This window comes from Coloeus monedula (genome assembly GCF_965178545.1).
Source record: "Coloeus monedula genome assembly, chromosome: 12".
Lineage (NCBI taxonomy): Eukaryota > Metazoa > Chordata > Aves > Passeriformes > Corvidae > Coloeus > Coloeus monedula.
In genome coordinates this window covers 20,019,898-20,043,079 of record NC_138792.1, presented here as the reverse complement: position 1 = coordinate 20,043,079, position 23,182 = coordinate 20,019,898, and the positions used below count along the sequence as shown (strand labels likewise).

General features: G+C 46.1%; 1 protein-coding gene across 1 annotated transcript in view; it reads right to left on the bottom strand.

Annotated features, from left to right (window-relative positions):
* Positions 1-7,943, bottom strand: part of LOC309577454 (rho GTPase-activating protein 20-like) — a 30,643-nt gene extending 22,700 nt beyond the window's left edge. The window contains exon 1 of the mRNA XM_082289496.1: positions 7,799-7,943. The gene's annotated coding sequence lies outside the window, so the exon portion shown is untranslated. The remainder of the gene's footprint in view (positions 1-7,798) is intronic.
* Positions 7,944-23,182: the final 15,239 nt, after the last annotated feature.

Here is a 23,182-nt window from a genome sequence, read left to right as displayed (position 1 = left end):
CCAAGTGGGTTTTCCACTTGGAGGTGGAAAGGGAGGTGGCTGGGGATTAGCTTAATTCACACTAATCTGTTCCATGCCACATATTTTCCCTGCTGCCATGGATTACTTGTGCCTTCCTTGGAGTCTGGAGCAATGCCAGCAGTGGATGACAATGAGGGAGGATATCCTGCAAAGTGTGGAAGGGACTGTCACCACACAGAACACCAGTCTTCCTGACTGAAGCAGGTCTTTCTGAGCAGCTGATGTAATGGGGATATTCTTAAGTGGCACTGGGCTGGAACCCAAATAAGGACACTTGGAACTTGTCATGGCTTGGGGCTGTGTTTCTGGCTACTGAACACAGCCTTGCCAGCAATGCCCATGCCTGGAGAACAGCACAAATGTTCAGTCCCATGACACAGCACTGCTCGCGGTCCCAAAGAAGAGCAAAACTCTCAACTGTCACTCAAAGACAGGCAAGGTGGGGCCAAAAAGCTTTAAGCAGGAAGACAAACCACAGGTGTCATCCATCAACTGTGCCTCTGTAAAAAACATGGTGCCCACCTGCAGCTCTGTGTTCCCTGAAGTCCCAGAACCAGACAGAGAAGTGAAAACTGATGAATACAAAAATAAAAATATATCCTGCTATTTCCAAGCCTCTCAACCCTGATACAGTGTTGGTGGACAGAATTTCTAAAAGTTAGAGGCAGCCTCTGCTGAGAACATCCACAGGCGGTCTTTTCTCTGCAAATCTTAAGGTTCAGCAGGAGAGGGGTGTTTATATATTCTGGAACAACAGAAAAAAAGCACTGCAAGAACAATGTTTACTGCTGGTGAGGGTCATTCTTAGATATCACCTGCAGCAGGAATACGCCCTGAACATCCAAAGGATACACTTGGACAAAGTATTTTTTGCATCAATATCAATTTGAAAAACTTTGAACAACACAAATACAAGTCTCCTTCTGTCACTAGCACAGCACAGCAAATCACTAATTGATGGAAATTGAAGATATCAATAAATATTGATGTTGATTCAGAAATACTTCTGAATTTTGAGCATTTGGCCTGGCAAGACATGAACAGATGCTAGATGAAGTGCTTCCTCCCCCTTCTAGTACTGGCAAGGGAGATTGAAAGCAGTGGGAAAAGTAAAACCTTGTTTTATAAAATTTCTTCCCTTTTCTTCGAAGTCCAGACAGTTTTGTCACAATTCTTATGTCCGGGGCCAAGTAAATTTGAAATATGTGTTGATAATGGATTAGACCAAACATCTGGCATCTGTTGGGATTTTCCTGAAATTCTTCATATGCTGAAAACCCATCACAATAGATTGCCCCTACATGTTTTGATATCATTTTATAGCAGGACTCTTCCCTCATTCCTTTCCTTCCTTTGAACCCATGCTGAAAGCTACCCCAGGAACATCTCACAAGGAATTCTAAAGAAAATCTCTACACACCTCTACACGCATTTATGGTCTCTGGCTTTAAGCTGAGGCATGCTCTGACGATGAGCATGACATCAGTGAATAAAAGGTGACTACAGATACTACTCACATGGGAAATCAGTGGGAGTACACTTTTATAAAGCCCTTTGGACCATTTAATTTATGTTGGTACTTTGGGGTAGAAGTTTGTGTTGTGAAGTTGTATATATAACATTGGAAGGGAACTTGCTGGGTTTCACAGGATAAAAATTCATCAATGAGGCCAAAGTAAATTAAGAATCATGCTCTTTCTTTAAAAATGCAAATAAACAGTTCACTGAATTGAGCTTTGACAAAATGAAAAACTTGCAGAGAAGCCAAATCTGAGGAACAGAAAAATGTAACACATTCCTTAGGGTCTTTAAAATAACTCCTTTTCCCTCTGCCTCTTGGTTCAAAACCCCTCCTCCTGCCACATTAAAAATTAAAAACTCATAGACAGCTGGGTCTGCTCAGCTGCAGAATTACTTCAGCCTTTCCATGCAGGGCTTCTGAGCATGAGTATGGTGGTCCAGACCCTGCCAGGGCTGAGATTACCTCCCAGTGCTTGAAATGCAGACTACCCAAGTCTGTGTGTGATAAAGGAAAATATAAACTGCGCAAGGAAGAGAAAGTGCAAACCACAAACAGTTTACAAGGCAGAAATGCTTCAGGTCTCCTGAGCAGACAGTACAGCTCCACTTGACACTGGTACAAATCCTCACCTCTCCCAGGCACACACCCAGGGCAAGGTGCCAAGGTGCCAGTGGCCCACAGCACCCCTGGGAGACTGACCAGAGACTCACCACCTTTAGAACTGCCCTGGATTTTGCTCAGGGGTAGAATGAGGCTGGTTTCCAAGCCAGCTTCCCCCACCCCTCATGCAAACTTGCAGGAATTGTGCTCCCCAAGGAAGGTCCCATGTTCCCCCCACATGACTGATGCTGTTGCAGGCAGAGGGTCAGTGGGCCCCTCCACCCGGCCACTGCAAGCAGCCTTCGGAGCCTGTGAACTTAAGTACTGAGTGAATGTTGCTTCATGTTGAGTGATGGTGCTTCTCATCTATTTACAATGATTAAATCATTTTATTTGCAGCTTTGCCAGAGAAAGGGCTTTGAGAAGAGGCAGCTCTGTGCATCTGGATTTCATTAGAGCTGAACATTAATCCCTTTATGCCTTATAAGCATCCCGTTAGCATTATACAGACTCGGCGGTTGTTAAATGGCATTCGCAGAGCTGACTGGCTGAAAAATGGGTTAATCAACAGCATCTCTGCTAGCACACACCATGAAAGGCATTTTCCTCCTTCTGCTGCTTGCTCATCTGCCTGTCAGCATCACTGTGGGTACACTCATAGTAGCATTTTCTGTCAAACTTCTTATCAGACCCCAGGATAGGTTTGTGCTGAATTGCAGGATTTAACTCCACAGAATTCTGCATTTGATTGAAATGAAAAATAGGCATCCTACCCTCAAATGAGGATCCCAAGATCATGAATTTCAGTGGAGCTGAGAGTCTAACGTTACATGAGCTGGGCAAATAAAAGTAGATTTTGGCTTGAACAATCACACTTTTTTGCCAGTTTTTGGAGTTGCAGGAAGGCATTAAGGGTTGAGCAGTGATAGAGGCCAAGAGGGAGACATTGCTCAGCTGCTGAGAAAAGGTCAAGAAAGGGAAGGCAGAAGGGAGCAGCATTATGTGAACTGAGCCCATGTGAAACAGAAGGTGCAAAGGAGAGGTTTGAAAACACAGCCTGAAGAGCTGCCAGTGGACTGGGAAAGGGAAGGAGAGAAGCTGATCAGAGCTGATGAGAAGCTCGAAGATCAAATAACCTGGAGGCCAGGGGAGAGTTTGCCAAGGCTAGCAAAGAAATATGCACATTCTTTTACTACAAAGCTCTTGCTATGAACCAATGCAAGTCAGGCTGTGTGGCTTTAAAGAACATGTCCCATTCTTTGATGGCATGAGAGGTAGGAAAATACAAACAGTGGAATCACTTCTATGCACATAAAGTTCCTTGCACAAAGCTGTTATAATTATTCCACAGGAGCAACTGCTGCAAGCCACTGCAGAAACTCCAAGATGATCCAAGGAAAAGAAACAACAAAGGCAGAAAATCTTGTTCCCTTGAAGGCAGTAATAAAATGCCAGTGTTCTGCAGAGGATGGGGGTGGTGAGAGTGGGTATATCATCCCCTGGCAGCCAGTAAGGCTAAAGTAGCATAATGACCCCTCATGCCCTGTGCAAGGGCACAGGGTGGGGTTGTGGGGGTTGGATCTGTGTGACAGAGGGGCAGCACAGAGGCACAGAAGCATGGAGGTTCACCTGCCCCCAGGAGCACCTGGAGAGTGGCCATGGGGCTTTTTGGAGATGTTGTTCTCTGTACCTCCATTTCCAGTACAGCCTGAAGGGGCAGGCAGTGGAAAACTCCAAGAAACATTCAATTTAAAGACAATTATTCTATTCATGTATTATTCCCTGCTTTAATTTCTCACAGCATTTCTTTTTCACTTTTGCCTTAGCATCTACAGTGTGAAAACTGCATCAGCTGAAACTAGGCTAAATACAGGACATACTATGGAGTACAGATGACTCCAAAGGCTTCCTAGAATCTGTCTGTTGTGCCCCATTTCCCATTACTTGATCTTAATATGTTTATGAGTAAACTAATATATCCAGTCATGAGTATTTTCATGGGTCTTTGGTAAACACTTTATAATTTGACATAATCTTTCCAATTTTGAGGTGTTCAGAGCAAAAAACAATTATCCAGCAAGATTTACAGACAAGCTACATAGATATAATTTATATTTGCCATTACTTAGCTGTTAGTATCTAGTAGTTTTACTAATTTCCAAGAGGAAAATTTTCCTGAGGTTGAATAGCAGCCTCTTCATGTGCAATCCCTACACAAGGACATGTGCACATACACATCTGCATACACACATACACATGCACAAAGCTCTTCTGGTTAAAAATTTCCCAAGAAATGTAGCAGACAACTTCAAAACCAAACCAAACCAAGCCTTTGAATAGGAATTATGAAAAATAAGTTTTAAATCACAAAAGCATCCTGTTTTGCTTCAGTTTCTCTCTCACATACCACAAACTGGGCGCCACCCTAGCTGTTTTCCGAGGGGCTAACTATGGATGCCTGGTTTTGGAAACTTTCATGTCCTTATCTGTCCTGCCATTTGGTCCGTGGGGATATGAGGAGGGCAGCACTGTGCACAAGCAAAGAAGGGCTGATCCCTAGTGCAGGGGCGCTGAGCACCTATCCCTGTGCCAGTTCCCACAGCTCTAAGATACCTCAGGAGGAAACACAGAGAAGTGGAAGATGAGAAGAAGTGGGGTTTATTGGTTTTTAGCTTTGCTTTAAACCAACAGTGACTGTCACACTCCCAGCCTCTGGCTGAAGTGGAGAAGGTGCTGTTAAGCAGACTGGCTGTTTGCTCTGTTAGATGTCAGCACCCACACTGCTGACACTGCCTTGAAGAGATGTCAGTCCCACACTAGCAGCACACAGAGGGGTGGGGAGCTGCCACAGCAGATTTCCTGACTTAGCTGAGAAGCCATCCACGTAGCTCAGTGTGCACCACAGCACCACACTTCAGTACGGCCCTTGGGTGACTTGTGTGTGCCAGCTGCCAGTCAGACACACTGCAGGGTGTCCCCTGAGCAGTGCTGCCAACAGCCAATGCACTGCTGGTGCTCCAGAGGCTGCTGAGGGTGTTCATTTGAGTCAGGTGCATGTGACACAGATGTGACTGCACACAGGTGATGCAGGACACAGGTGAGCAACAGCCTGAGTGGCTGAGTGCTGCTGGGGACATTCTCAGAGGTGTTTGTATTCAGATCTGCTGGGAGCTGTTGCTCCAGCAAGAGCTGAATGGTGTCAGCTGGCAAGAGTGGAGGAGTGTGTAGTATATTGATGAAAGTGAACAGAACAAATACAGGAATCTGGGGGTGTTTTGGAGGGTGCTGGTGTGACAGAGGGGTGGTGAACCTGGGGCAGGCAGGAAGATGGAGTACACTGTGCTGCTGATGTAATGCTGTCCACAAGGGACCAGGAAAGGATCCACAAGGATCTCTGCATCAGAGCTGCAAATCAGAACCTTATGCATTACAAGCAGGAGAGGATCTGAGAACCCTCATGGCTGGTCATGAAGAACAAGCACCCGCTACATCTTCAGGCTAATTAAGAGAAACCATATTCATGGTACATTTCTCATCATCTCCCATACCTGTGAAGAAAAACCAGTCTGACTACAGAGGTGATTGAATCACATCCCCTGGTTACAACCTAAAACAGTTCCAGCCCTGGAGCTAGCTCCTCTGCAAAGAAAAGACCACTTCCCAAGTCTGGGGCTAGCCCAGTTGAATTATAATTAAGAAAGGTGGAGCACCAAGAAGCATAAGCAATCACCTAGACCAGAGCCATGTCAAGTGATCTACTTTTGGGTTCAGCCAAAATCTAAAGTGCAAGAGTACTTAAAGACAGGTAAAAAGAAAGGAACTGTATCCAGTGCTGTTGATGCAAAGACCTTTGCTGAGAACCCAGCGACTGCAGGGGAGACACACACACTATCATTACATCTCCATGCCTATCCAAAATTAGGCTACGCACCCATCCAAAGTGTGGTATCATGTTTGAGAGGGATTCCATGAAGCCACTGACTCTCAAAAAATCCAAATCTACTTAAACCGATAAACTCTAATATTTATTTTCCTCATGGAAGGAATCTATGTTAATTTTTAAAACCTCACTAGAGGGCGATAAATAGATGTGCTTCAACAAAGCTATTGCCTGTGCAGGCAGTGAGATCTTGGAGAAAACTGGTCAGCTGCAGTCTCGGGGGGTAGGTTTAAAAGGTCTGTGCAGACCAAAACAGCCTCCTGAACACCTCTCTCTGGCTCACAGACTAAATACTTTACTTCTCTTTAGCTGTGCACAGGAAAGCATCAGTCCAGGGCCCAAGAAGTTTACCCAAGAACTTCCCTGCAGCTGGGCATGAGCCAGCTCTCGGCAAGGCATTGGCAGCTGATGATCAGGAACATTCCCATTTGTAAATAACCCATCAAGTACCCGTGGCTTAATGAGCTGAAAGTCATGCTCGACAAACTGATGACCAGGTCCTTAATGGCATCAGTGGAAGGCTGAGGTTCAGTGCCTGATCCTCCTTTGTGCATCTGGGGAATACAATCTATATAGAGCTTCATGCTCCTGCAGAAGAGGTGTTCATGGCCCTAGTGGTCAGGCTGTGCAAGTGAGACACTGGCTGTGATGCTGAGGCAAAGAGCACCCTGTTAAATGCCCTCATTTTCCATCGTCTGCAGGTAATGCAGAGTTGCCACATCACAGCAACACTCCGGGTTACACAAAGCGATCAATAGGCAGGGGTCTGCTTAGCAAAAAGAATGTTAAGGAATATTGTAAATATGGAATAATGTCAGAAGGTAAATGGAAACCCAGCCACCACTGTCTTAGGTAGGGCTCATAGGTAAAAACTGCAAGTGGCTCTAAAGAACTGGCAGAAAAAGCTGCAATGAACCATCACTCTGGATCACAAGGATTTACCTGGCTGTGGGCACACGCCAGCCCCTGGAAAGCATTACAAGTATTACAACTAGCTGCAAATTTTTAATTTTTTTTTTTTTTTAAACAGAGCTTGCTATTTGTTCCAGTGGAAACTCCCTGCAAAGAAAATTGTTCCACTCAGACACTGTTTGTATTGGATGAATCATTTGAGAATTTCAAACTGGCACTTTAGAAAATGCTTACAGCTTTCCCTCTCGCTTTCCATTATTTCAGGCTAACCTTAGTGCTAATATGATATTTTGTTGTTTGTTCTGTTGAGCTGAAAAATCACCAAAGACAGTTGCGGTTCTGTAAAGCCCGGGCACTCCCGTCCGGCCACAGCCGGTGCCGCCAGCTGCCCTCAGGGGCGGCTGCAGCTGCTGCCGGGGAGGCAGAGGGATGAGGCAGCGATGGCAGGGTACGGCGCCTGTCCTTCTGTCCCGACACGAGCACACATAACGCACCCCCGACAGCTCCCTTGGATCAGCGGCGGGATGCAGCAGGGATTCTGAGAACGCGCTTCACCGCACCGGCGCTCCCAAAGTCCCGCGTGAGTCCCGTCCCGACCGCAGGCACGACCCCGGCTCCGCACACACCGGACCCCACCTCCGCTGCCCCCGGCCCATCCAGCGCCTCCCGATCCGCCTCCGCGGAGCCTCCCGCGGCCCCGGCGTCGACAGCTGAACGTCTCCGCCACCGACCCGCAGCGCAGCCACCCCGGCGGTGGCACACCCGCCCCCGTCCCGTCCCGTCCCGCCCGCAGCGGTACTTGCCTGGCTCCGCGCGGAGCCCGCGGCGCAGCTCGGGGCGCGGCCGCGCTATCATGCCCGCGGCAGGGGCGCGGCGCGGCCCATGGCCAGTGGCCGGTGGCTGCTGGCCGGTGGCTGCCGGCGGCGGCGGCCCCACGCTCGGTCCCGGAGCAGCGGCGGCGAGTGAGCACGGGGAGGGGCGGAGCGGGGCCGGGCGGGGCAGGGCCGGGCGGGGCCGCGGCGCCCCCGCCCCGAGCGCGGCTCCGGCGGCCGGACGGCCGAGCCTCGGAGCCCCGCGGGACCCCCCTTCGGGCACATGAAGGGGTTCTGAGGCCGCCCCGGAGCTGCCTCTGCCCCAGCTCGCAATGGCCGCGATGACCACGGTGGGCGCTACCCGGGAGCCCGGAGCTAGTACGGAAAAAGAGCGACCCAGAAAGTGACGCTACGAGATCGATTTTCTGGACAAACGCGGTGGGAGAGCCAAGAAGTGACAGGAGCCGGGACAGCCGGGCACGTGTGTTCTGGAAGGCCGCTCGTCCTGCACACCAGGGCACCTGAGCGCTCTGTTTCCCACTCCAAGTCTTTTAAGGCTCCTCTCGTGGGGATTTTTGCCATACCAGAGAGAGCAGAGTGGTGTGTAACAGCCCTCAGAGACTGGCCCGAGCTCCTGCTGCGCTTCATTAATGGTGCTGCCTAGAGTGGGGTCTACCCGTGGAGTGGGCTGGGATGGTGGAGCTTCTAGGACCAGTTATCATAGAGAAGGCAGGAAAAGCAACAGGGGCCCAAATGCATTCTCTTTCTACCCCCATTTGTAGGTTTTAGTTGTTGTTGTGTAGGAAGTTTTCTTTAGAAAGTTTTCTATCTGCACAGTAGAGAAATTTTGTGTCTATGGAGAAGTCTGTGTTGAGAAAGAATCCTCTTGAGAGACCATTCCAAGGTAAACATGTACCAAGGAGTACATGTACTTTCACAGTTCTGTCACTTTGAGAAATATCTGTCCTATAAAGCCCTCTCTGGAGATGTGCTGAAAGGGGTATATTACATGAGGAAAATGTACTCTAAACCAGGTTAAGCTATTTTGATCTCTTTCACGTCACAGGTTCAGTCTTGCAAACGACTACTCAAAGTGTTAAATAAATGTAAGTGTTTAGAAGACGAGAGTGCACCACATCTCAGTCATACAGACTGTCTTGGAAGGTCAAAAGATTTTTAAAAACTATGAAGAAATATGAGGAATACTGTATTTGCCATCTGGTACTCTGTGGTCTGATCTTTATTTTCTCTCTGCATACAAGATTTGACAAGTTGTGAAATTTTGGGGATGACATCTCCTCTGTCTTTAAACAACCCTTACAAGTAATTTTGAATGTAAGATATATAAGAGACATTTTCGGAAAATGAAAGAGTAGTGATTTGCCTTTAAAAATACAAAAAAAAGCAGCCAGTCCCCTCCTTCCCTTCCTCCTTCCCGCCACCCCCCCCCCCTCCTCCCCGCACACATTCATGGAGCATTACAAACTATGCAGTCCCTCCCCATCAGCTCTCATTCTCCTGGGAAATACCTCAGGAGGCATTTCCTGTAAGTGAAAAGGTACCACTGGGACAGACTAATTTAAGACTGCAGTCAAGACTACTGCTTGTTAGTGCTTTTCATCCATATTTTTCCATGTCTAGTGCCCAGAGTCTCAATATGGTTCTGCTTACTGTTGTAGCAACAATGCAATTAAAATGGCACAGCCTTTTCCAAAGGATTCCCATGGATAAAACTTCTTGATCTTTTCTTTCCAAAGTACCTATTTCCTAATCTATGAGCAGAAGATGTTTCCCCTGCAGTTTTAAGTTCCTCTGAATTCTGAGTTTAACAACACTCATTATACTAAATAAAAATGCTTTAGAGCCTCTAAGCTTATTACATGCCCACTGGTAGTGGGAGGACTTCAGCTGTGTTCCTTTATCTCCACTGCATGGGCAAGGGGATTCAGGATTCTGTGTGCTATAGATCAGAAAAATGTGTCAGTAACAATGGGAACATTTCTCCTAAATTTTTGAGCAAACTTAACCAGAGAATCATCTTCCCTCCTCTTTGCCTCCTGCCCAAGAAACATCCATGAATGATCAGTTTCTGAAGAACAGTGAGTCTTCATAAAAAAAAGAATCATAAATAGCCCACTGTGTTTTCAAACTAGTTTTTTTATGGTATCGCAGCAGCCATGTAGGGAATCAGATATGGAGAAAGGAAATAGTTGTATCGGGCTGGGGTACAAATGTTCAGGCACTCTTTCCAAGGAGCAGAATTAGTGCTGTGGAATTTAGAAAGGTCATCTCTGCTTGTGTTGGCTTTGCCTGTGACTTTGTTGCTCCACTCCATCATCTGTGTATCTTTCTGAATCACTGCAATGCTGGGTTTGTTTGGCTTTTTTTTTCCTTTTTGAAATCTGAATACACATCAAGCATGTTTTAAAGCTACAACTGTTCCAAGCCAGCTAAATTGGCTGCAAGCCTGGATATTATAGGGAGGAATTCAGTCTTGGAAATCTGACAACATCAATGGTCTTTAGGTCCCTGGTGTCTTTCAAAGGGGCCCTGAATGTCAGTGCTCCACTGAAACAGCCTTTTCTAGCAGGTAAGCCCATTTGTAAACAAATCAAAACCAACTTGTTACAACTGTAGCCCTTAGAGTTAAAAAATCTTATTAAAAAAGAACTCAGCAGCCTCCAAAAAATAAAACCCCAACACTTTAGAATTTGTTTTCAAAAGGGCATTTAAAATAAATTCCTTGACAACTGTAGTTCCAAATCGTTGTGCTTTGGAGAAATGCAAACTGTGCATTATCCCATGGGAAGCATCATAGAGGGACCCAATTCAACACCTCTGGCTCCATTTACATCAGAAAATGAAGTAAAAGCCAAGGGATTCCACTCCAATGCCATTGTTTCCTTTGTTGGTTATGGATTTGTTTCAGAACATAGTGCAAGCAGGGAAGGGCTTGGAAAAACTCCGCTTGTTTATGGGACAGGGCTGGAAACTTTGCTGCTGTCAGATATCCATGACGTTGCTGTGGGAGCAGCAGTGATGAGGTCTCTGTCTGACAGAGCCGCTCAGACAGACCAGGGCTGAACAGAAGGAAAAAAATTATCAACCAATAGGAATATCTTGTTTTATTTTTTGGAGTTATTACTTGATAGTGAAGAGAAACTATTTGAAAGAGTCTGCCAACACACAGGATCAACGAATAATTCCACCATGCTCCTGGGTTTGTTTTCCATACTAGTGCTGCAAACACATTGTGTGACTCATGGTTTGCCATGCTGCTACCTGTGCATGTAATGCTCTGATGTCCAGTGGCCCTAATTAGATGAACAAATGTGGGAACTAGCTAAGACACTTCATCAAGTCTGGCACTGCACTGTCAGTGAGCTGAAACCAGGGGGGACCCTCCTTTTCTAATCCTAATCCTAACCCTAACACTAACACTAACCCTAACCCTAACCTTAATGCTTCAAGCATTAAGTCATGGGCTACATCTGAGAGCAGGGGATTGGGTTAACTGGGGCATGGGTCAGATCTGTAAAAAAATCTGTGTTCCTGTGCTGTGACTTGGATGGTAACCTTTGATGTGTGAAGGCTAGCCCACGACATCCTCCCTACACAATGTCATTTAACACAGTTGCTTAGACTTAATCTTGTTCTCAAGCCAAAGGTTGAACTGGCCCCTGCTATGGAAGTAATACATCCTATAGTCATTGTGACCTCCTCTCCCTGATTTACATGGTGTTTCCTTTAGCAAGGCTTGCTGGCATCCTGTTTGCCTGGTTCCTTTGTGTGTTGTAGCTTCATTCTGGGCTGAAAATACCATCAGGATTTCCACACAATGATTGGGCATGTCTGAAGAGCATGAAGGCTACTAAAATGAATATGCTTCTAAATGGCAGATACTCCTTTTTCTTTCCTCCTTTAGGACAAAAAGTCAGTTTTATAATAGGATTTTTTGTCACAGTGCTCTGAACCCCCACATCAGGTATGCATTTCCCATGCCACTGTTGCCAGTCATTGCCCTTTCTTACCCTCAGCCTGAGGACCCTTACCTCTCATGGCTGACTTGCTGCTTTGTGAAAGGGTTTTTTTCACAATTAGCAATATGTTTCTTCACTGCTTGCCTAGTGTTCATTAGAGTGGGGTGACACATAGTTTTGCTGCTAGGTCAGGAAATAAATGTATTTACAACACACGCAGGTTCCCCCACAGGTACACAATTCCTCTACCCCCAGCTTGGGGCTGTGCTCCTGTTTACCATACACACAGTATGTCTTGCTGCACTGCTCATCCATCGAGCAGGATTAGAAAACACCTCACTCCTGCTTTGGCCCAAGTTATTTGGCCAAGTTGTTGCTGCTTTTGTAATTTCATCTTTTGCATTTACATGTACATAAGACCAGCCAGTTCCAGTGGGGTTAAACCATAGTTTAGTTGTAAATACCCATGCAAAAATCCACAACATACTGAAATTGGTGGGGAAACTCCTTGGTTGACCCCTGTTCTCCTATTTCAATGAAATTTTAATCACATGAGTAAACACAGTGAGACTGGGTCATGATTTTAATCAATGTGATAATTGGGTTTTGCCTTGCTTCTGTTTCATACTTAGAGTCCTGCAGACTCAGAGGAGAAAGCCACTGGATTAGCAAAGCTGTATTTTCTATACAATTTTGCAGAGATGTGGGAGGGACCAGAAAGGAAAAGAGCTGGAGAACAGGTCTTCAGATCTTTAATGGTAATGGCATGAGGAAGGCTCTCCTCCCGTGCCTGTTCTTGTCATTGCCTGCCTGGGAATAGCTTGACACAAAGTTGGTTTGAAAGAGCAGGAATGTCTATTTGCATTGGGAGTGCTTAATCATAGGTAGAATAGAAGATTAGAACTCAGGGCTTGATTCCCACCTGAAAAGAGCACCTTCCCAGCTCTCTGCTCTCATACACTGGGTCTCATTGAGGCAGCTGAAAGAGAGGAGTTCCCTGGATGCCGAGAGACCTGTGACTACCTTTTTTTCCTGAACAAAGGCCAGGTCTTATGAGGGTTCTTCTTTGTGAAGCTGATGTTGAAGTCTTCCTCATGCAGACTACCCCAGCAGAAACACTGAAGCAGCAATGACTTGTTCCATGCAATGATGGAGAATAAGCCTAGGTAAGATCCATTACAAAACTCTAACAGAGGCCCCAAAACACACTCAGGGGAAACTTTTAAGCACTGGTAATAGTTTCCCTCCAGGTTCCACCCTCCTGTCTCACTGAAATGTAACATCATTGCAGCCAGAGATTTAGCGGTGTTGGATTAAGTCCAGGTTTCAGACCTGGTCCTGAACTCTGCCTTTCATCTCTCCTTTATGGAGGCCTGTTGAAAAAAAGCACAGCCTCTGTGTTGGTACAGAGGGGAGGATTGCACAGTGGGGGCTTGGATTTGTTTCTTTTCACTTTCCTTGAACTTGAAAATACCTATTGGGATTCTATCCCAACAAAACAACCTTTCTTAAGAGGGACCAAACATGGGAAATATGAGGTCAAATACTCAATGGAAGCAAACTCAGGAAGACAGCAAATATTGCAGTGTGACCAGACCTTGGTGGTGTCTCGTATCTGCTCTAACAGTACACTGAAACAGGGTCATTTCAAGAGAAAATACTCTAAATTTTGGCAGGGTCAGAGAATCTTTTCTATGACCCTGTGTGCCAAAGCTTTCGAAATATAGTCTAAACAGGTGATTAAAGCTGTGCATTTTCTAAAATAGTTTAAAAAGGAGTTGCTGTGGTTGATAGAGTACATTCTATCTCCTTAAAGGTGGTTTGTTTAGCTCAGGGGATCCCATGAGACGCTGTCAGTGTCCAAGAGAGGCTGGAGTCAGAGGTGTGTGCTGCTTGGTCTGGATGTTCATGAGCTGCTGAAAACCTACGTATGCTAAAACGGGTCTTTTATTGCTCTGTGTCCTCCAAGGGCTGTGGGGCAGGTGAAAGTCCCAAGCCCCATGTGCTAGCTGAGGGCCCCAAGTACCGCTGGTGTGCATTGCACTGGCTGTGAAGTCACCCACAATTTTATCCTGCAGTTCAGTCATGTCACAGAGCCGCTCCCTCATCATTAATGGACATTAGAGCTCCTCCCTATGCCCGCATCAGCTCGTGGTTGCTGGTTCTTTTGTGACTGGCCATTTATGGGAAAATATGTGCTTTTGAGAGTATGAGTTTTTGCCATGGAAGCACTCTGCCTATGCAGACAGGGTTGTTCTTCTTGCCAGCTTCCAGCCTTAGTCCTGTGTACATGATTTAGCCTTTGGAAAAGGAGGTAATCAGTGCATCCCATGTGCGTTTGGAGAGAAATGCACAGCAGCTTGTGAAAATGATCTAGTGCATGTGCTGAGGACCAAGAATGTCAGCAGGCAGGGCACTGAGGGCTCTGCAGGGGCAACCCAAAGCTCCTTGCAGTCATTGCTGAGAGCAGTTCTGAGCAACAGCCATCAAACAGCCATGGCTGTGAGGAGCACAATGTTCATCCTGGCAAACTGGACCCCCAGAAGCACCTTCCTTCCTGTTTTAAAAGGATTAGTTATGAGGAGCACAGCAAAGTTCAGATGGCTTACCTAAAAATTATTTTAACCTGAAATAAGAGAAATAAGACCTGGTAGTAGTCTGGGATCCAGGATCAGGAACTCCACAGGAGACATCTGTACTGATGGCACAGGTTACAACTGATGGGCTGAGTTCACTCACCTGTGAGCTGTGGGCTGGGGCATCTGAGCTGTGGGACAAACAGCACCGACAGGGTGACTATGGCTGCACACCCCATATCTCCCAAGAGGAGCACATAAGAATTGATGTGAGACACATGATGTGTGTTTGTAACTGCATGACCACAGCATGTGTTTCTGGATGGGTGTGTTTACAGATGTTTCTGGCCCACTTAAAATATCCTTGGCAAGAGGCAGTTCTGTGAATCTGAACCAAGCCAAACACATCTCTGAGGTCATTACTGCCATGAGATCACCACCTAGGCACAGTGCTCAGGACCTCTGAAGGCTCCTTTTGTCTTTATTTTTTTTTTTTCTCCTACTTGAAGCTGATCCAGGTCAATTACAATCCACCAAAGGAACAAACTGAAACCCTTTACAAACCAGAGCTGTAACAGCAGGGTGTGGAGATGGCATGCAGGGGCTAAGAAAAAGTGTGTGTTGCTGTGGTCTGACTCTTCAGAAGGGCTCCAAACTCATGAAGTCAGTGTACATATCAGATTACCATGATCCTCTGGAATTGTGAGTAGAGCCTCCCACTAGGTCACTATTTCTATGTTTTCACTTTCTGAAGGATATTTATGAACAAGCTTGATTTTTTTTTTCTCTATTTTGTCTTCAACCTGTTAATTTTATTTATCAATCTCTTTGGCCCATGTCAACTGCTTTTCAAGAACCTGGCTTAGAGAGGGGTCTGATTTCAAATGTCGGGTGTTGGGGGTCAGCTGCAACCTGGTCTAAGCTATGTGGGTCAGGCAGTCTCCAAATCAAGCCACTTTTTTTTTTTTTTTTTTTTTTTTTTTTTTTTTTAGCAGAAGAAATAAAACTTTAACTGCAAAATATTGAAGTTGTAGGGAGGAGTGTAGTTGAAAGGCTACCGCAATGAAGGATGAAGCTTTTGTTTTCCCTGTGGTAACACTGATGTGTGTGAATATTTTTTGTAAGAAGAAGATGGCTCATTGATGCAAAAATCAGGAGAAATGATGAGAAATTTCTGGAGAGGTTCTTTTCTAATGACCCTCAGACCTGACACTACAGCAACTCTGAAGCTTCTCTGTGTGCCCAAGGGAGCTTTGAAAAAATGATGTTTGTTTGCTTGAAGGGATGGACGGCTCTTGCTGAACCTTGGCACCCTACTCAGACTCTTATACCACAATTTTTCTCCTTCAGAAAAGGACACTGGATATGGAGGGTTAACAGGGTAAAATGAGGGTATAGTTGATGGGGTTGGAAAGGTGGTCAGAGCATCTGGGATGGAGTGTTCTGTTTGGCAGCACAGAGCAGGCACTGCATCCTTCTCCATGCCACCCACAGACATTCTGCCTCTCATCTCGTCTTCGCAATCCTCTCACACACAGCCATACACAGCCTCTTTTGTCTTGTTCCCAATCCCTTGACACCACCCACCCACCCACCCATACACTCTCTCTCAAATACTTTCTTCTGCTCTGGTTTTCATGCAGATGCCTCCCCTCTGGACCCTGTCTTGCACAACATCCCCTCCTGCCTGGCACTAGCACCCTCCCTCTCCAGAGCATATGCAGAGCAGACGCATTTCCTTTTATTGTCCCTGCAGCCCCACCCAGCTCCCGTCTATTCCCTGCAATAACACACTTAGACTGGATGTAGTCCTGCTCAGAGCAGCCACACAGAAAACATGGGAGAGCTGTCTTCACCCAAAATTGCTTCTACTTGTACACTACTACTTCCTGCCTATGGTCCTACTTCCTGCCTATGGTCCCAGAGGAAGAGGCAAACTCAGGCCTGGAATATGTGGTGGTGAGATGCCTTGTGCTGCTCAGAGGCTGTGGGAATGTTTGCAAAGCATCTCTGTGCTCTGCTCTGCAAGAACAAACCTGGTACAGGCAGCTTCAACAAGGAGTTCTCCAGCAGACACTTTCCTGGGACATTCACCTGGTCTGCAAAAATGCATGAGCATGATGAGGATCAGAATGACATGTCAATGTCTTTATGGGTGGTAAAGCACTTGATCTCCTTGTTGAGGGTGGTGGCAAAAGGGCTGGAGAGGACCAGTGATGACCATCTGAGACCACCAGCTCGTGTTACACAGGTCACAGGCTGAACAGCTTCAGTACAGTCAGAGAAATAACACCAGCTTGTGCATGCCAAGGAACTGACCTTGAAAGGTAAATCTTAGTAGAAGTAGATAACAAAAAAATCCACCAGAAATAAGATCATAAGCAGGACCCTGCCCATATAACCCATTTCTCCCTTAGAAAAGCAAATTTGGAGGCACAGAGCATTTCTGTATTGTGATAAGCTGCAGCCTACAGGACCACACTGGACTAGAAGAGATTTCCAGCAGTGTCTCTGAGCTCTTTACTCAGGACTTCCCTGTAAGGAGCTTCCGTGCCAATGATAAGATGGGAACACTTTTGGCTCTCCACCACTGTCCACTCATGAGAGACCAAATACAAATTGGAGTCCCACTATTTAAAACAGATCTTGTCAGCCCTTTCACAGCATATCTAAGTTTTCCCTTACTCCTCATCTCCAGAATTCCCAGACCCCGCCACTGCACTGCCAGCTCCATACAGAGCCCAGAGGAATGTGTTACAAGACACTTGCTCCTTGCTTTATCTTTAGTATTGTTGTATTTTGCTAGCAGGGTGTACCTTGCTCATGAAGGATCAGTGATGCTGCACACGGTCAAGGACCCAGTGAAATCAGTGCTGCAGTATGTCAGGAGCTGTTAGTGAAGCACAGCTTGATCCCAAAATGATCAGGCTCTGGCATGGAAAAGACAAATTATGCCCTGGTAGTCACTGGGAACTGGCTTATGCAGCCACTTTCACATCTGATCCTGGGTAAAATACATGTGCTATTTTGCTGGGATGAAGTTGGCATAAGATCCCCCTATGTGAGCACCATGCAAACCCTGTTCAGTACTGCTGCTGGTGAAACCAGCTTATGCCAGTTTAAGGAGAATCTGGAAGTAAAATACGGGCAAAAGGACAGATGGAGCCAAACCCCTGTGGTGGTCTGTGCCAGGGCTGTGAATGTAACAGCCCCAGCTGCTGACTCCTCAGCCAGGGCAGCAGTCACTCACTCAAGCTCGCTGTAGACATGCAGAAGCAAATAAACACAGCAGGGAAGCTACAGAACCTGAAGACTCCATATCTGTATCTCTAACCTCTTCCTCTCCTCATTTGGCTGGAGACATTTGGCAAGGGATATTGTTACAGCCCTTCCTGAACTGGGGGACAGTGGCAGGAGCGAAGGGCACTGAATCCACCAGCCCTGACCCTTGATACACCATGGCTGTGCGAGAGTGATGAGGACCACAGGCATGTGGCAAACCTGATTGCTGCCTGGAGATGGTTTTAATAGAGAAACCTCACATTGGTATCACTTCTGGGACATTAACATCTCTGTCAGCTCCCTAGAGCAGGAGGGGTAGTCATGGGCTTTGAGAGGTGCTCAGTGCTGTTTTTTGGAAACGTCTGACAGCCCCAGTCCAGTAAGAACTACTGACTCTCCTTGCCAGGGAAGCCATTGCTAGAACTTTGTTCAAAGTTTAACTAATTAAGAACTTAATTACTTTTGCATTATATGTAAAAGGAAACCCTGTTAGCAAGGACCTCTGCCACACAGAGAGATGAGAGGCCAACATTTTTCCAACCAAAACTAATAAATCCAATGAAAATTTGGTGAAAATTTGCAAGTACTCAGATATAAAACCTCTCAGTGCCTAGACCTCACATCATTTATGGCTTGCCAGACTTGGTTCACAATATTTTCCTTCCCACTCCACATTTTGAGGTGTTAATAATGCTTATTAAAGTAAGGACTCTTGTGTTTCATTGTTTTATGTAATTTCTACTACTAAAAATGTAACTACAAAAGGTCACAAGAGCACTGTTTTTAAACATGAAGACATGCAAGTCCTCTGGCCTTGTAGTCTGACTGGGCATAATTCCATTAAGATTCATTAAACACCATGTCCAGGTGAGCCTTCTGGTTTGTGTTGTAATGGATTTATGTGTTTTTCATGCTCAAAATAAGCAAAGTTATCTCTTTACGGCCTCTCTCATCTCATATTAAGATATATTTAGGTTTAACTGTAAAGTGCTTTACAAGTCTTGGGTGAAAAGTTCGAAGTGCCAAGTGCCACACTGCTGCAATTATCAGTTTGGTCCCCTAATAAGGATGCTGTGATGTGTATCCTTATTGAAGAGGGGAACCTTATGATAAGGATGAACTTGTGTCAATCTTTTCCTTTGGTGCGTTGGATTACAGACTTCCTTCCACATCTGACATATGGGTTTTATTGTTCAACTGGCTTTCTTCTTGCACAAACATCCTGGCTGAAGCACATGGAAAGGGAGGAGGGCAGACATTCCTCTCTGTATATGTTTGAGTTTTTCTGTCTTCTTGCCATGTGGTCCCAGTAACACAGGGAGGTCCCTGCATATTTATAAGCTCTTTTTTTTCCCAGTTCCCAAGGCCAGATGGCACATTCTGGTGTCTTGTGGCTCTTTTACCTCTAGGCACTGAATTTGTTATAAACAGGGCTGAGATGCCCTCACCAAAGCACTGTGGAGCTAAGGAATGTCTTACTGGTAACTACTGTGGTAATAGAGCAAGCTGCACCAGAAAACAAGGCAAGGCACTTTCTTGCACTAATCTTGGCAGAGGGCGCTGTTCTCATTACCAGTGCATGAGATCTGGTACCGTGCACCTTGGCTACTGTCACAGCACAGGTAATGGATTTGCTGGCTACACCCAAGTTCACTGGACAGCATCTACGTGTACAGATACCTTCCACTGGGCTTTGGATTTGATCCTTTGTGCCTTTGTTAGCAAAACAAACTGTGAGATGATCCCACATGGTTTTGGCATCACCTTTATTATTAATCACTTTATTATTGACTGGATTGTTATAATACCTCAGTCTTATATTTTATATAAGCACAAGCCATGAGGTGGTGCCTCGTAATCTCATTCAAGGAGAGGAGTAGAAGAGTCAGAGTTCGTTCAGTTCATGGACAAGCCTTTTCTCATTCTATTTGGGAAAAGTGCTGCAAACCATGTATGATTGAGAAGGTGAGTTTGTAGCGTACGTGTGGATTAGGTTTCCGCTAAAGTGAAGGAAGTAGAAGATATCCGCTTGTCAGCACAAGGTCCTGTCTGAGATTGTAAAGTTATAATTTCTTTTTTAAGAGGACAATAAGATCCTTGATCTACAGGGCATGAAAATTCTTATTTCTCTTTCAGTCAAAACCCGCAATGTGTTCTATTACATCAGAGAAGGGATGAACTAGGTTATATGCTTTTCTGAAATGAAAACAGCAGGATGGCCAAGGCCCAGGGAGCTGAAATGCTGGGGGGTGGGAGCAAAAGGAGCCAGGACACATTCCTGGGATAGCGCTGTTCCCCCTGGGCTGCAGGGAGGGCACCCTGGGCGTGTGCTTGGCAGTGGGTGCAGCACACGTGTGTGCACAGGCACATGCTGCACCCTCTGCCCACAGTGCTGAGCAGTGACTCCAATGGCCAGTCCTCCCTGAAAGAGCTTATTTAACATCTAGGTGGGAGAGCACAAAGGAGGCATGGAAGTGAACACAGTGAAGCCAGGCTTTCAGCTTTCCACCCTTTAAAGGATGAAAACATAAGGAAAAGTGTCACAAGTCAATTTGCTTTGGCAGAGAAAGGGGGAAAGAAACCCTGTGGGCTGGCTGGGGGCCAGGGGATTTGTGCCGGCCGCAGCCAGGGTGATGCTGTGCCGAGGAACAGAGCAAGGTCTGTGTGTGGGGCTGGTGACCCAGCTCTGAGCACTGGGGAGGGCTGAAGGCTCTGTGGGGTGAGGGCAAGGACGCACTGGCTGCCGGTATCATCCAAGGGCCTGGCCTGTGTCCTGCAGAGAATTCCTTTCCTTGCTCCAGGATGTGTGCGCGCCAGACCCTGTGTGTGTTTGTGTGTGTGTGTTGGAACGGGGGTTGAGGAGAAAAAATAACCTCCTTGGCATTAACCTTCACCTTCCTGGCTTTTTCTGCCCAGATGGACAAAGGAACTCTCTGAGGGACGAGCAAAGGAAGATCTCGTTCCTCCATGCAGGGAAGCACACAGGCCTCTTTGCATGGAAGTTTTTAGGGAGACCTCAGTTTGTGTCTGTCTCTTGTGTCTCTCTCACTCTGTTTATGAATTTCCACATTCAGGACAGTCCTGAAAGAGCCTAAACACCAAACTTGCCAACCTGGAGGAGATAGTCAAGGTTTTCATCTAAACTGGAAGTGAAAAGTGCATCTGTTCAGGCTCTTTAATCAGTAAAGTATGATCATGGTGTTGAGAGTTCAGTCCGAGTCAAAACCTCTCCACCTCACACCTCTAGCAATAATTCCGGCTCTGCTTACTGACACATCTGTTTGCAGCTGATTTTATTTTGGTGGGGTGATGGAGACCAAAACAGAAAACAGGACAGATCTTATTTTAAAGGACATGGAAATCCTGCTCTCATCTAACAAGCTGTATCTGTCTCCTAACCTGTAGTTCTTGTTTTTGAGTCCTACATATGGAAATTGTTACACTGAGTTATTACAAATAATTACTTCGTGACACTGGAATTCCTGGGCAGGGTATCACACCCATGTTAAGGCTCCCTCAGACATGCTGCACTGCGCTGGCTGTTCTTAGGACATCACTGGGGCAGGACCAGGCTGCTGTCTGCAGCCTGTGATTGCTGTTCTGAGGAAATGGGCTGTATGCAGGAGAGTTAGTCACAGTGCTCTGAATTGGGTGGAGGAGCTTTGCAAAACTGTCTCACCCTTAGAAGCATCACCAGGACCAGATTGGCCAAAATGTCATCAAAGTGTTTCCCCCAGCTGCCTCCTGCTTTGGACAGCTGCTTATTGAGGTGGTAAAAATCCCTCATAGGAAAATGACAAACGTTTAGAAACAGCCCCAGTCTCCTTCCAAGCTTATTAATTTGCCTGTGACCTCACTCCTTTTGTAAAAGCGCATGTAAGAGTTCCAAGATTTTAATCTTGCTCTCTAGCACCATCGTCCTGTGCTTCCAAAGGTGGAGCAGCTTAGAGAGCTCTCCAGGAAGACAGAAATCCTCAAAATATTTCTACTAAGATGCAGCAATGCCCATATACCAAAGTTTGCCATCATCCCTCCTTGAACAGTGAGGTACATCATGCTGCCAGGAGATAAAAGCCCATGGTTGTGCAAGTCCTGGGGCACCGTGAGGCACAAGTTGTGTGCATGAGATGGGTCAGAGAATGAGGCTCATGAACCACCCGAGTTGGTGATGAGACAGTCATGTGACACCCTCGCTCATCACACTGGCATTTGGACAGAATGAGCAGCTCTTCTGCTGTCTGTATTTCCAAGGATTTTATGGGATCATGAGACACTGTACAGTTAATAGGCATAATTTAGGAATAAAACAATCTCAGAAATGGATTTTTGTGACTCTCATGACAAATGAACAAAGACAATAACATATTTGTTTCTGTTTTCTTACTTTTCTGCACAAAGGCCAAAACATTTCAGAAAAGAAACAAAACTAAACCAAACCAAACAGTTAAAAACAAACAAATGAAACCTATTTTATATTTATTTTTATTTTTATTTTTTTTTTAACCTTGGGTAGCTTGAAATTAAACTATTAAAAAATATAAAGTTACTGTCTTTTGACTTCTCACATTTTTTCAGGTTTTCTGGACTGGATACAGGTGGCTATGGTTGCTGGAAATATTGGGGGCATTTGGTCTGAACAAGTGTTCCTAGTTTGCTCAATATTGCTGATTCTTTCTGCCCATCTTCACCAGGAAACTGTTGCTTGCTGATAAAGGAGAAAACCAGAGGAGAAAAGAGAAATAAACTCTGGGGACTTTGGCTTCCATTTGGGCTTTAGGACTTTGTCTGGAGATGCTCATCACCTTGGCAAAGAGAGCTCACACAACTCTTGGGAAGAAATGGCAAGGAGGGGACAGCAGAGCCCAGGAGCTCTGTCAGGAGCAAGGTTTGTCCAAGGGACAAGGTGACGTGAGAGTCTCTCTGAAACTCTCCACTCTCCATGCCTGAGTTGATTGGGTGTCAGAAGAAAGACATCGATGGCAGCAAGTGCAGGGGTGTGGGGGCACTGGGGAAGGGGAAACTGCTGAGGAGAAGCAATTTTTATTCTGTTCTGCTGTTTAAAGCTCATCCATTGGTTCACCCTGGCAACCAAGACTGCCTACAGGGCTGGGAAGGGACAGTACTGCCTGAGTAGTTGCTTGGGAACACTGGAAGGAAACACTGATGGGAGAACAGCAGGAACAGGGGGTGGTGGTGAGCAGGTGTGAGCAGGATGGTGTCGGGAGAGTGTATGTGAGGAGCTGCACACTGCTGCCAGACCCAGCTCTCTGTCTTCTGGCCTTGCTCTCAACAATGTCTGCAAGGACTGGGAGGGCCACATCCAGGCCCTCTTCCAGCAGGAAGGAGCTGTTAGGGGGTAAGGTGGCTTTGTGAGGAGATGTGTGAAGGTGGTTTCAAAAGACAAAATACACTGATCTTTGTGCCTCCTTTCTGTGGGCCAGTTTAATCCATCGGGGACTCATTGAAGGGGGCAAAAATGAGATCTGATCAGCTCAAGGAATGAAGAAAGCGGAATTCCTCCTGAGCTTTACCCAGTA